This window comes from Rhinolophus sinicus, linkage group LG05 (assembly GCF_036562045.2).
Source record: "Rhinolophus sinicus isolate RSC01 linkage group LG05, ASM3656204v1, whole genome shotgun sequence".
Lineage (NCBI taxonomy): Eukaryota > Metazoa > Chordata > Mammalia > Chiroptera > Rhinolophidae > Rhinolophus > Rhinolophus sinicus.
The window spans coordinates 100,333,903-100,349,309 of record NC_133755.1 but is presented as its reverse complement, the minus strand read 5'-3'; positions in this window follow the sequence as shown (position 1 = coordinate 100,349,309).

Genomic DNA, 15,407 nt, shown 5'->3' with positions numbered 1-15,407 from the left:
TTGAATTTCAGATAACGTGTACTTTAGACATAGCTGACTCCTTGCCAATTGCTTTCATCATGTGGTGACGTCAACTGTTCATCTTCCTCGGATCATTTTCTCATCTGCACATATGTAAGTATTTGCTTGCTCAATTGTTGAATATGATTATTTTATTATATTTTATTTGCTTTGTTATTAAAACAGTATAAAATAGGAAAATAGTAAAGTACTGATACTACTTATTGAAACAGAATTATCATAAACTTTATATGACTGAAATAATACCTGAAATTATTAACTGTACCAGAGCTTACACTTTTTTTTTTTTGTCCCACTTGGACGCTTATGGGACTTAATGTTACTGATTTTGTATTTAATTGTGGAAGAGTATACAAACTGAAATGCTGGAAACATCAAGAAAATGTATGAAATGCTGGAAATGTATCATTAAGGATTGTGATTTAAAAGAAAAGGTAACAACAGGTTGTAAAATATTTTTTGGCTCTCTGGGAATAGAAACACTTTTAAACCATATGTAGAAAAATTCTGTTTTCTCCTATAGCTTTAATTATCAACTTTTTGCATGTGCACATGTGAACAACATGAAATCAATTGATCTCAAACTAAAAAAAATAATAAAAATCTATGAAATATTTTTTTGGTACCAGATAGTCAAATATTGAAGGCCAGCTCTATGCTACTCATGCTTTGCACAATTACTTTCTACTGATTATTTTAGTAAGGATATTTTTTATTGTAATGTTTGTGTATTTTATTTAGCAGTGCAAGAAATCTAGAGCTAAATGAGAAATATTAGGGAGATAACATAGATATTTTATTAGTAAGCTATTGTATTTATCCTATTTTAAAATTTGGAAACTTTCATAGAAGCTACAAGGGAAAAAATTATGGTTGAATAGATTGCATTTGTCTCGATTGAAGAATATGTAGAAAAATAATCACTAAAAAATAAGAAAATATACTAGATTTAAATATTATTTATGGTTTAAATATTTATATTGTATAGCCTTTATTTAATATAATAAATTAACATTATAAAACATACTAATTAAGAAATTTGGTCAAACCAAGTGATTAATAGCTAAGTTGATTTTCGTAAGCAATTCACCTTGTAATGAAGAACATTTTACAATTAGTAGTATGCTGACTTCCAAAAAAAATTGTTCTCAGAGTTAAACTCTTGAATCCCTGCGTTGTAAACTAATTGCAAAACTGGCCAATTCTCCATTCATTCCTATATCCATGCCCTTTGCAGTGTGACTCAGTAGCTTCAAGGAGTAAAATCTATATCCTTACTCTTTGATTTTGGGTTAAACTTGGAACTTGCTTTGTCCGGTACAATGCAGTGGAGTTGAGAATATGCCAGTTAAGAGACCTTGTATGTTGCCACTGTTTCTCTTTGAAACCTTCCCAGCTGCTGTGAGAACAAGCCAAGGTTGTTTTACATAATGACAAGAGTCATCCATCCTAGTCACCCAACAGCCCTAGTCAATAGTAAGCAAACAGCCAGACAAATGAGTAAGGGCATCTTTGAACATCCAGTCCCTAGCCTTCCTACCAAACTGAATATAAATGCTGGAGAAAGCCCACCTAAGATCACTCAAGCTTGGCTCAGTCAGCAGTGCCATGTAACTGACCTGCAGACTCTAAACACAATTCGCTTTCAAAAGAGTATGAATGACACTGAGCTTTTGCTGTTTGTGGTAATTAGAGTTGTCAGATTTTGCTAATAAAAATACAAGACGTTGCTGTCGCTGTTCCTTTTTATGAACTAATCTTTTACTTGGCTAAAAACCAAAACAGAACAGAACAAAAACAAAACAAAATACAAGATACCCAGTTAAATTTGAATTATTTCTAATTGGTAAAGTGAGCTAAAATTAAATTCACATGAAGCATATCCATACTTAAAATCATTTGTTATTTATCTGCAATAAATTATAAGTATCTAAGTTACATGCTTTTTTCTTTAACTGTATGTCCCTGATGATTTGGCTCTATTTAACACTTCTTTGTTTTGCATAATTTGCCTTTTAGATTCCTTATAGTTACAGTATACGTATGTTCCATTTCCGTTGTAATATAGCTTCTACTATGGTCATATCCAACTTATTTTGTTCTTTGGTCCTTTGAACATTCATTGATGAGAACACACACTCAATGTTAGCATTATCGGCTGGTCTACTGAACAGTTACTGCTATAAAGTTCAGAACTCTGAGAATTGATTTTCAAGTTTGGTTTTTGAAGCACATAATACTGTTTTTAATGGCATATTTTGTTTTTCCATTCTTTAGGATGGAATTTTGTATCTTGATCAACACCTTTTCAAATTGTTATCTGTTAACAAAAGAGCATTTTTATCAATTTTTATTTCATTCTTCTTCAACATTGTACGTAATTTATGTTCTTATGCTATGAGAGTACTAACATCCATGTACAAGAATCAAATTCTTTAAGGGATGAAATCCATTTCAAAAGATAGTCATGACATGTACCTTAATTAAGTATGCACTTCAACTCAGAATTTATTTTCCTGTTCATAAGTGATGTTGCCTCTTTTAAAAATAGACTTGACACCTAACAGAATACATTTTGGTTAACTTTTTCTTTAACATATTCAACATGTTTCTGTAAGCAAAAGAGTAACACTGTTTGCTCGTCTTTCAATTTATGTAATCCTATCATTAAAGTTACTTTAGGCCTCATTTACTGGATTATTAAAAATGTCAATAAGAATTTTGGGGGCATTTTCTTCAGAATTAAAACAAATTTCAGAGTTTCAAATAAATTGAATAGTCTTCCGATTTCATATGTTAAAGCCACCAGGGTTTTGAATGTGAGAGAATTAAAGAATGCTGGAAACCCAACACAATCACAGAAATTCTTTAATCCTTCAGTTTAAACAGAACAAATGCTGAAATTAGAAAATAATTTTATAACAACTACTTCAATGCCAGTAGAAAGTCCATCCAGTGATGCTTGGGAAGCATATTAGAATATGGACAAGACATCTAACACCTTCCATAGAATCACTCATGTTTTGCTTCAATGTCGAGTAAACACTGACTCCTCCTTAAAGGTCAAACATTCACCAAATTTATATTTGTATTACCTCCGCCAAAAGCAGTATATTGTTTCTCAGTAACTGCTAACTTAATGAGAGTCCCTGCAAACTTTTCTACAGTTTCTCATGTCTCATCTTATACACAAGACTTTCACAAGAAAAATATTATATGGGCAAAGGAAATTTTTTTTTTCTGCATTGTGATTACTTGAATACAGGGTTTATGCTATAATAAAAGGAAACATTTATATTTTTGATAATCTCTATAATAGTAAATGGGGTTAGTTCTTTTCATATTATTGAAGTAGATTTTGTCCTGGCACTTGAAAATGTGTTTACAATTTTGGAATAAGAAAATGCTTCCCATAGTAGTATGTTCAGTCATTTGAACTGAAAGACCTATGAAAATATATTCAGTGGGGAAGGCTGTTGCAACCTGTTTCCTTTCTCTGAATTTCTTTTCATAAAATTTTTGTTTGTTTATTACTTTCTTTGGTAGTAGTTTAAGATCTTAACTGGAATATGCTAGTTTGTATCTGATTTTCCATCATTTTCTATGCTGAATTAACATATACTTTTCAAAGAGCTTAAAACACTTTTTCCTTGTTTAATAAGTGTCCTCTGTGTAGAATATTTATCACAAAATGTACCCTTGCATTTTGGGGTGCAAATATACACAAATTAAAAATAGATAATAGCAACCACTGCAAAAATTGAAAAGATTCCATTAGATAATCTCATAGCTGCCCTGGTGTGTCTGTTATCTCACGATTGCAAACTCATAACTAACCATCATCTTGCAATGGGGTTGAACCATTGCAAGAGTTGAAACTAACAATAAATGACTTTGATATCTGATGCAAAAAAATGATAAACTTCCTGTTTGCCTGCAAGAGAGGTATTTTAAAATACAAATGTAAAGCCAGAGTTCATCTTCTGTAAGGTTTTGGAAAGCCCAGCTTTTCAGGATTGGTGGACTTTCACAGGTGGGTTTATCTTTGATGGAGTTTCTGCTGTGTTTGTGCGGGTCACAGGAGTAAGGCTGCTGCTGATTGGCTGACTTGCAAAGTCACTGGAGTGAGCAGCTGATTGGCTGCTGTGTAAACTCATCACTGATTGCCTGACTTTCAAAAGCTTTAGGGTGTCATTCATTTACTAACTTTCAGAAGCAAGACTTGTTAACCAGCTAACCAGCGGATTTCAGAGCAGATTCTAAGTTATCTCTCCTTAATGGTGGTTATTTGTCACGACTTAGAACTCTGGTCAAAAACAGTCTTTCTCTTTCCCATCGTTGAATGTGAAAACTAAGTACTTTAAATTCTCAGTCTACCTTGTTGATCTTTCTTCAGTCAATAACGTAGGAGAAAAATAGGTCTTTCATAATTTTGTTATTCTTTGAAAAAAAGCTGAATAAAGGATATTTAGGCTATCCCATCAAAGTGAGTGCAGAACATGGAACAAAATCATTAAATACAGGACATGTTTGATACATACGGGACGCTTGGCAACCCTCATGACAATAGATAACTGATAGACCCTTCTACAGCAAAGAAAATTGGGATTTTGTTTTTGTTTTTTGGCCATGTAGTTGAATACATCCAGTGATAAGGACCTTATAAGACCTGAAAATGTGCAGATTAACTGACTATGCTCTTGTTGCGAGAAACCTACTCTTCATTGCACTGAACCTTGGTTTTCATTCACTGAGCCAAATACTAATCTGTGTGGTCACACAGAGCCAGCCTAATCCTTCTTCCACAGTGGATTTCCCCAAACAGTTCCTTTTAGTTATCATGCTTCTTTCTGAGTTTTCTCTTATAAAGGTGAAATATACAGATACCAATTCCTTGTCTTACCAAGCTAATAAGTCAGTCAAAAAAAGAAAAAAAAAAAAAAGAAAAAGACTTTTTTTTTTGAAGTTGTACTAGCCATACTGATCAAAATTTCTATATTGTGTATTTATATACTGCCCTATTTCCACTAGTATCTTATGTGCAATTAACATTTTATGCACTTGGTTTGAAAATAATTTATTCAGTGTTCCATTGTCATTGGTAATTTCTGTCCACCATTCCTTAAAGATAACAGAGTAAGTACAGGAATTTGATTTTTTGGATTTCCATAGAATCCAGACATGTAATTTTCTGGGCCATGAGCCCTGACTCTTACAACCGCTTTCTTTTACAACTTCTTAATATATCTTGTATTTCAATTCCCTCTTAACTACTTCTGTATCCTTTTCAGTCTCAGCTTTGAAAATCTGGGATTAATTCTTATATAAGAACCATTTTCCTATGGAAGGAGCTATGTCTTCATTGATAAAGCAGCTGTAAATCATACTTAACCATTTATTTTAATATGTCTTTGCCTTGTGATGAAATAGGAAGTCTCGTAGAGGCATCATATTTTCAACTTTATAAAAGTATATATGATCCCGAGATTTTTTTCAGAATTTCTTTATTAAAGTATTACTACTAAGTTTATTGACACAGTGTTTGTAATGAAAGCCAAAAAAAATCCCAATATTTTTACTTCCTTATGTTAGGTCCCAAGGAATATTTTACATTATTCATAACATCTAAATGGTGCAACTTGACCTTTCAATAAAACCCAAATGAAATGTGGAAAAGCAAATTATACCCACATTTTGTTTCTGATAAAGAATTATTGCATTTCACACATAACATTTTACTTTTTATACATAACAGGTTATTTTAATATATTTTTCATTTAGCTGGTAAAAATATTTAAATAGTTTTCCATGTTGATAACAACTGGCTTTAGTTATGGGCTCTGTGTAGTTTATTATTTCTCATTGATTTTTAATATCTACATAGTAAATAGAATTGTCACAGCTATTTTAATGTAAAATGCTTAACATAGTAGACAATATTTTAATGCAAATTGAACTTCTAGTGATATAAACTTCATCAACTAATTGCTAGTAATAGATATGAAAGAAAAAAATTGTTTAAAGTATGTACATTATTTGAATATATGGGGCGATGTGCGTGAGGAGATTTAAAAATACAAATCTGAGAAGTTCCCAAACTTTTACTGTTTTCATCATTTTTCCAGAGTATTTTGAGTTACATCATAGTTTTTTGATCTTATGATTTTAAACAAGAATTGCACATAAATCCTCAATACGTATTTCTGTTGCTGTGTAACAAAACACCTTGAACTTAGAGCTATAAGCAATGACCATTTTATTACGCTCATGGATTGTGTGGATCAGGAATTAGAAAAGACACCAAAAGGACAAATGATCCTTGCTTCACAATGTCTGGAGCCTCAGCTGGAAAGACTTAGGGATGGCTGCGGCCTTGAACATCTGGGGCTGGGAGATTTACTTCCAAGCTGGTTTCTTCACTCACATTCTGGCATCTGGGCTGGATCGTTGACTGGAGCACCTATGTATGACCTCTCCATGTGATGTGGATTCCTCCAATCATAGTGGTTGGGTTCTTAAAGGATGTGTCCCAAAAGAGGCCTCTAAAGAGCTAGTGATAGAAACATCAGGAAAATGCTGCATAGCCTTTTCTGACTCGTCTTGGAAATCACAACGTATCACTTCCACAGGGTGCTGTTGGTTGAAAAAGAATTAACTTTGGTTGGCCCTGAGTCAAGGAGGAGGGATATAGATACCACCTCTCAGGGTAGGGGTATCAAAGAACTTGTCGACATATTTTAAAACCGTCACAAAGTGTGAGTTATATGTGATCATATACCAGCACATTCATTTTTTTAAAAATTTTGAAATATCTAATATTGCAGACAGACCCTAAATTGACACCCAATGATTCCCAACTCCTGGGGTTCACATCTTTGTGTAATCCCTTCTCCGTGAGTTGGGGCAGAATCTGTGACTTGCTTCTAATTGATAGGATGGGGTGATGGAATGTTATTTCTGTTGTTACATTACAGCATATCAGGTGCCATCTTAGCCGACTAGAGCTAGATTCCTCTGGGCTCAGTGAAGTACATGGCCATGTTAAGCCCACATGGAAAGAACTATAAATGGTCACTAGGACCTGAGGGCAACGTCCAGCCTCAAGCCAACAAAATGTCAGCACTTGTAATCACGTAGCCACAGAAAAATGGATTCTGCCAATAATCCGAATGAACTTGCCAGTGGGTTCTTCTCCTCCACGAGCCTCCAGTTGGGCATGCAACACATTTACTTTGATCACAGCCTTGTGAGACCCCGAGGAGAGGATCTAGTTGAGTTATGTCCTGACTCCTGATGTACTGAACTGTGAGATAATAAATGTATGCTGCTTTAAGCTGTTCAGTTTATGGTAATTTGTTACACAGTGACAGAAAACTAATGCAATCTTATGCAGGTTTCCATATATATGCTGTGGCTTTAATCATATAGAATGACTGTATGATTTTGTTGTCCAAACTCAGATCCTTTTGAATTTGAAAAGTGCACTAAAAGTAATTAAAATTATGTAAATTTTCAAATATTTATTGACCAGCATATTGGTGTACCTATAAAGTAGCTCTTTTCAAAAATTATTTTCAATTATCTTTAAAAAATAAAAATATGCATATATATTAAAGCAAGTAGATTTCATTATAATAGTTATCTGAATATCAAAACACCCTCAGCACTCCATTTATTCATGAACTTAATCCATGTATTAGTCATACATTTTTGTGATAGCATATCACTGATATTTTCTAAAATGTGTGTATATGCTTTTTCAATATGAACCTCACATCAAAAATTTCCACATTTCTACATTATTTTCCAAAGTTATATATTTTGTTTAATAAAATTGAAATTTTACCTTTTTATTGTGCTCTATGGATCATAATTTTTTTAATTGAGAAAATTGTTTTATTGAGAAAACAGTTGCCAAGGTTCCTGGTAAGCTCAGAAAAAAAAAACACTTCTAAATAGGAGGTATTCTTAATTCCTATATTTTATGCAAATTTTAAAATATTTTAATCCAACCAATGATAAAGTATTGTGTTTTTAATTGCATTTAGAATATTTTTGCTTTAACAAAAAAATTGCAAGATAAACTGATCAAGCAACTTGTCTCTATGGATATTTGTTACTTTATTCGAATTCAGTATCTGTCTTTCAATGTAAAAATCGATATCCTATTCAATATCTACTTTGTTGAATACTTTCCAAATTAAGTGTTGTGAAAGTATAAACCTTCTCATTTAATTTCATTACCATACAGAATATGAATTTATCCAAGAAAACATAAGAATTTTATCCAAAGATTCTTTCCAAAATTCGAGATATCACAAAACTCAATTATACAATTTTAGCCATAAATCTTATACATCATTTAACTTTCACCATTTAGCATGAAGTAGTAAGGATAATTATTAAAGACTTCTCTTTACAAGCTTTAATGTAATTTGCTAAAATGTTTAAAATTTGAAGCTTAGGGCACCCTATTAATTGAACATGTGTATTAAAGACTTTCAACTCTTTGAACAAAATGCCTTCATAGTTTAGCAGAATCTTTTACACACAAAACAAAACAAAACATAAAAGCCATTCAATACATGTTAGAGACAGACTGATTTACAAAGTTGTTTACCAAGGTTCTAATATTCTAAAATCAAATCAAAGTTGATCAGTAAAAAAGAATATTGTTACAGTGCTGTGTTTTGTTTTGCACAATTCAGGTAGGCTTAGACTACAATTTTCAACATTTCCCTCTGACCCAGAGGATTGCTATCCTGACAGCTTCAGGCATCTCACAGGACTAGGAAGGGATCATGGGACAACTAGCTGGTAAGACCAAGGGACCAGCAGGGGCTGATGAGTAGATTTCTTTTCCCACCATTACCACCCGAGACTGGAGAGAATTAGCGGTCCCTTGCTGCTTCTTACAGAGCACATTTTATTTTATCAGCTGGCACCTTGCATGCTGTCCTTGAAAGGGAGATAATAGTTATATGTTGCATCTGGAAAAGATCAAGTAAAGAGGCTTGTTGCCGGTCATCTTACAGATTTAACCATGTGTTAAAGTGAGAACTCCATTCTCAGAACAAATGTCCTACACACTGCAAAATGAGATTATGGTAGAAGCTGGAAGTACAATGTGTAGGTCGCCTTAACCCATCCTGAGTTATTTAATGCAATTATAAATAACAGTCTGTTTAAAATGAAAAATTCAGAAAATTTTAAATAGTACAGGATACCAGGACAAGTATAACCCAGTACTGAGCCAACCAAACTTGGTCTCATTGACATTGGTGATGTGAAAGGAGTGGAGGACCCAGACATTTGAGCTAATGAGAGGGGAAGAAGGAAAATAAATTAACTAAGTACAAATTTAGAATCATTATATTCAAAACCATTTTATAATTATTAATTAATTTCATCATAAGATACAATTTTAACCTGCTGCCAAGAATTTAATAGATGGTACAATTTTTAAGAGACCAAGTACATTTTACCTACTGTTTCAGTAATACCAATTTTCTGATGTAATTTATCTATCTACTAATATAATATGTGGTAATAATTTCCCCACTTAGGAGGGCAGTATACAGAAGTGATACCAGCACAATTTTGATGTCAAACTGGTTGGGTTTATAAACCAGCTAAATATTTCCTAGCTATGTGACTTTGGTCAAGTTCTTTAGTCTTTCTGTTGTTCTGATTCGTCACTTCCAAAATGGGTATATTAAAGGTAACTACTTAAAGGAGTTGTTATGAGGATTAAATGATTTAATATATGAAGAATTGTTAAGATAGTGAGTGGCACATAGAAATCAATCAATAAATGTAAGTGAAGTTTGTTATTATTTTAATCAACTTGCTTGGAAGCTTGAAAGAGATAATTGCATATATACCATGTATTTAATATTAAATACATTAATTGTGCTTGATTAGATATAAAAGTTTGCTTATTAGACTATATTCTTTTTACAATTTAAAATCAGCCTGAAACTAATAAAAACAAGGTTATAGAACAAGAAAGAATAGAAATCACATTTTCTGAAGATACAGTACTTTTTTTTCTTTTTACAATTTTGCAACCTTTATAAATTATGCTGTATGATAGATTTTATTTTGCATGAAAATATCACCTCTGCCACACACAGTTAAGATGGAGAGGTAGAAAAAGAAATTTAATTTTTGCTGGCTATTATTTGTAAGATGATAAAAAAATGAATGCTAAGGGATATAGGATATATCCCATGAACTAATTTTAATTATTTTTGTGTGAACTAATTAATGATAATACAGATAGACAGATCCTCTTAATATTCAAATGATGCTTATAAACTAATAAAACACTTAAGCAGTCTTATAATATTCATGGGTCTCACACTCATGACTGTGGTTTTGTCAGGATGTGATCCCAGGAATCTTACTCCTTGACCTGAGCTTTAAATCTCTGCCTGGCAAATGTGGTCTTTGATGGAATTTCAACAGCTCAGTCAACAGGATTAAGGGAGTAAGGGAACCTACTTATCTGGAGAGGTTTTGAATTTGTAGGAACTCTGTTTTCCAAGACTTAAATGTTTGAAATTATAGAAAAGAATTTAAACCTAAAATGATCCAAGTTTTTGATGGATTTCATTCTTGCAAAACAGCGATAGCCTGACAATTAAAAATGTAAGTTCTGAAGTCAGACCACTTGGGCTTGGATTCCAGCTCTTAGTAACTAGCCATGTGATGCTAAGTGACTTAATTAACTTATCTGTATTCAAATAGTCTCATCTGTAAAGTGGGAATCACAGAACCTTTCTTGTGAATTAGATAAAGTACTTAATTAAATAGTTCCTGGCATATAGTAAGGTCATTGTCATCATCATTATCAGTATGTTAGTCATCATTGTTCAAACCAGTGGTTCTCAGTGGTGATGTTTTTGCCTGCCAAGGGACATTTGGCAGTCTCTGAAGATAATTTTGGTTGTCACTACTTAGGAGAGATTGCAGATATCTAGTGGATAGAGACCAGGGACTCTGCTAAAATTCCTACAATGCGCAGGATAGCCCCCACAACAAAGAATTATCAGGCCCAAAATATCAATAATGCTGAATTTGAAAAAAACAAACAAAAACGATTTAAGTGATTCTATTGTTGAAGATAAAGTTTAAAGGTCAAGAAACATTTTTAAAAAGTTACAAGTAATGCTGGTTAATGCTAGCATTAACTCTGTATCTTCTAAGCTTCTGTTAAGCACACTATTAATTACCAAGAATCAGAAATCTCCAGTAGTTGAATAACTAGTGGGTAGTTTCTGAGGGAATAATAACATAAATAAGGTAACAAGTGTCTTCTTACAACATAGAGTAAGAAGGCAAAATAAATAGAAGACCTTGAAGGAAGACTGATGGGAGCACGGATTGGATGGGAAAAGTAGATTCTCAAGAATATGATTTTAGGGCTATTGTTCCACCCCAGCACCTCCCATGCCTCTGGTGTGGGTTTATAACTTTTTTAATTTCAAACTTTAAATGAATGAGTGAAAAGTTATCCAAATATCACATAGGAGTTTTTGAAAGTTATAAACACTAATATTGCATTACACAGTAACTATAGATTATTGTCTTAAAATTTCTTATGATTCCATATTGATGCATTTCCATTTGTGAATTTAGCAGAGATTTGAGGCCAGAAAATTGCAGGTCATGGAATAATGCTAGTTATTAAAGTGCTTTTATGACTTTCTGCCCTTACATTTTTTTTAATAAAAATGTTCTTGGAGTGATGGCATTCTAGTAAGAAAATTCATTATCCAATCAATTGTTGTGAATTGTTTAGAGAATTGTACTTCCAAGAGAACAATGGGAAACCCTTGGCAAGGGAACTATTTTTTCCATGTTGAAAAAACTTCCTTAAGTGATAGAGTAAAACTTCATTAGCTCAGGGAAAAAGAAAAAATGATATGTGGGTAAACATATGCCAGGTCACAGAGGTGGAAAAACAAAAAGAAAAAAAAAAAGTGATTAAGAACTCCATAGTCATAATTCCTAACGGATAAACAGATATTTTGATAAACTAAGAGCCATAGAAAGTCCATAATGTCAATGGCTTATAAAAAGAGAAATCGCAGCACCCCACCACACATGATTATTAAAAAGTTATCCAATTTGGATATCAAGATGAAGTACCCCTCTGCAAATTTTCTTTGAAGACCCAGAACTGAGGCTTAAACCCTTGAATAAGACAAAACATACATAGCTGCTGAAGTTATTAAGCGAGTTCTTGAACCTTATGTTGTCCTGTGAACAGTACTTTTATTGTAGTCAAACTTTAAAAGGTCCTTAGTTTTTCTATCTAGGAGAAGATTGGTTTCTCCATGTACTTTAGAAATCTTGTGCGATGCAGACTCAAAAGACTGAGTTCAAGTCCTAACTCTAAAGAACCTCCTATGGAACTATTTTAACCTCTCTGAGTAAGGATTTCCTTTTCTACAAGATGTGATGAGGTACAAATGACCCTGTGTTTTAGCAATGCCTTTTTATTATTTATTCTTGAAAATCATGAGATGAAAAAGAGCAAAGGCTCTGACAGACACAAATTTGGGTCTTCCTTACACTTCCTTTTTACCTCCGTGTAGTTGTTCAAGGTCTCTGAGCTTCTCTTCACCTGTTGAATGGGAATGATAACTCATACACATAAGTTAAAATACCCAGCAAAGTGCTTCCTATGGCTAGTCACTTCATAAATATGATTTTTTTTTTTATCTCCTGCCCATGGAGAGCAGGTATGACACACTTTCAGTAAAGTATCTGACTTTCAAAATAGATACTTTAAAATCAGTCCCTTTAGCACATGTTAGATTTATGTGTTTATGTTCATCTGTGGCAAAATTGAAAACGATCATTTTACCTATGATGTCCACTGTGAAATAATCAAGATTAAAATATCATTAAATCAGGTAACATTATGAAGATTCTTATTTGAAAGTTATTTCTATGTTTTGATAATTCTTGGTCGTAATGTAGCCTATTATCAATTAATCTTCCTCTCTTCCCTCCTCCTCTCCTTCATCATGATAGGCTCAGTCTACCCAACGCTCTCAAATGTGGCATATGCCTGATGTCTTCTCTTATTTCCCCAAATGAATGCGTAGTCTACTTCCTTTGCTTCTGTGGTTCTCAGCTTTATCTTTATCACTTGGCACTTAACGTACTGCTCTGTTGTAGATAATTGAGCAGCATCATATTTCACTACTAAATTGAAGGATTTTTGTGTTAAAGACTGCCTTGTTCATCATTACTCCCCACACAGTATTATAGTCCCCTTTTTAATAGTAATTATATGCAATTAATCACTCAGTAAACATTTGATGAACATGCAAATCCTGCTATGTTTTTATCGAGATTATACAATTTTGGAATTTAATTTCTTAACATTTCTCTGAGTAAAATGCATCTACTACATCTAATATTTCCAATTAGTTTTCTTCAGATGTCATCACTAGAATGAGATCTTTAAAGTCAAGAAGGCATATCTTACATATCTGTTTATATTTATTTTCTCATTAGCTATTGAGTATCAAATTTAATAAAATCCCTTTAGTTGATTAAAATCTCTTTGGTGGATTAAATGTTCTATAGCAGTCATTAAATTTGGGTTGTACACATTCCCCTTAACTGAGGCAATATCACATATGCTTTCGTAACAATGGACTGATTTGATTCAATAAGGGAAAAGAAAGCCAAGATTTATTGAGCATCTACTATGTGTAATACAAAACAATAAGTGTCGTGCACTTGTAATCAATACTGACTTGTTTTCTTATTCAATAGTACTTGATCCAGTTTCAGAGAATGATATTGTCCATGGATAAGTGTTAATATAGTACACCTGTTAATGTCATGTTTACCATAACCCATGAAAATATATCAACTAATTGATAAAAATATTTTCCAAATAAAATCTGAGTTTGTAGGTATGGAATTAAAATTTACTTTTATACCTACCATGTTTCCCCAAAAATAAGACCTAACCAGACAATCAGCTCTAAAGCGTCTTTTGGAGCAAAAATTAATATGACCTGGTATTATATTGTATTATATTGTATTATATTATATTATATTATAAAGAGCCGGTATTATATTATATTACATTATATTATATTATACCCAGTCTTATATAAGACCCGGTCTTATATAACACTGGGTCTTATATTGATTTTTGCTCCAAAAGAAACATTAGAGCTGATTGACTAGGTCTTATTTTTGGGGAAACACGGTACTAGCAAAAATTATGTATACTGCAGCCATTTAATGAACTAATAACAGCTGATGTCTGTATCTTTTATTATACAATATTTTTGGCAAAGCTAATGTTTTTGGAATCTTCTGAATTAGTAAAAGAATAAATAGACTCCTACATCAGGAGAAATGTGGTCTGCAGCTTTGTTCTGAATTCAGTATCTACTGCCAGGTATCTATCACCTGGGGTGGAGTGTTCTTTGGTAAAATAGTTCTCATTACTTATTCTCAAAAGAATGCTGTTTCAGAACAATGCTATTGTTAATAGAACTTTGATTTTAGTGACTGAATGCCAAGAATGTTTTTAAACACTGTTATTCTTCCCATCAATTTAGATCAACGAGACATAACATATGTGAGAAGTTATCTAAATTTTTCAGCAATAAAACTGAGATGATGAAAGCTTTGCTTCCCCTTAAATATCATCCAGTATTGGTAACCAACTTGTTTTTGTTCTTTCTTTTTTATTGTTTAAGGCTGGAGCATATTACTCTTATGATACTTGCCAAAGTTCTATGACATCATTGTTTGAGACTCAACACATGTGTCTTTGATCCCTGCCCAGTAGGTACCTTGGCTACGTGCCAGCTTGACACTTATTACTCTTTGGATTTTTTTTCATTTGCTTCTGATCTATCCATGTTGCCATCATACAGACCCTTAAATAGTTATCTTTGGGGACAAAGGGACTCACAAGATAACCTGTCTTAACTGGACCTTTCTCCCCCCAAGGACTTGGCATGTGAGAGAATTGATATGGTCAGTCTAACTAATCTTGAGCTGACTGGTGTCTGGAATACAAACTCATCCCCATTCTGTTTTTGTGAGCCTTTGTTTAGGATATAGGCAAAGCACAACGCTGTTATTTATTGTTGTCATTTTATATGTAGAAGAGAGTGGGGGAGAATAGGAGTAGTTATAGAGAGTATGTGGCTTCAGTCTAGTTTTCTTTCTTGTGGATTACTCAAGATAACCAGAACTATATTATAAGATTCTCAGGCTTTCTGAGTTAAATATAATGTTCTTAGTTCAGCATCTCTTGGTTCCTATCTATACTTTTCTGGAGGGGATAGGAATGCCAGAATGTAATGAAAAAATATGTACAAATACAATAACTA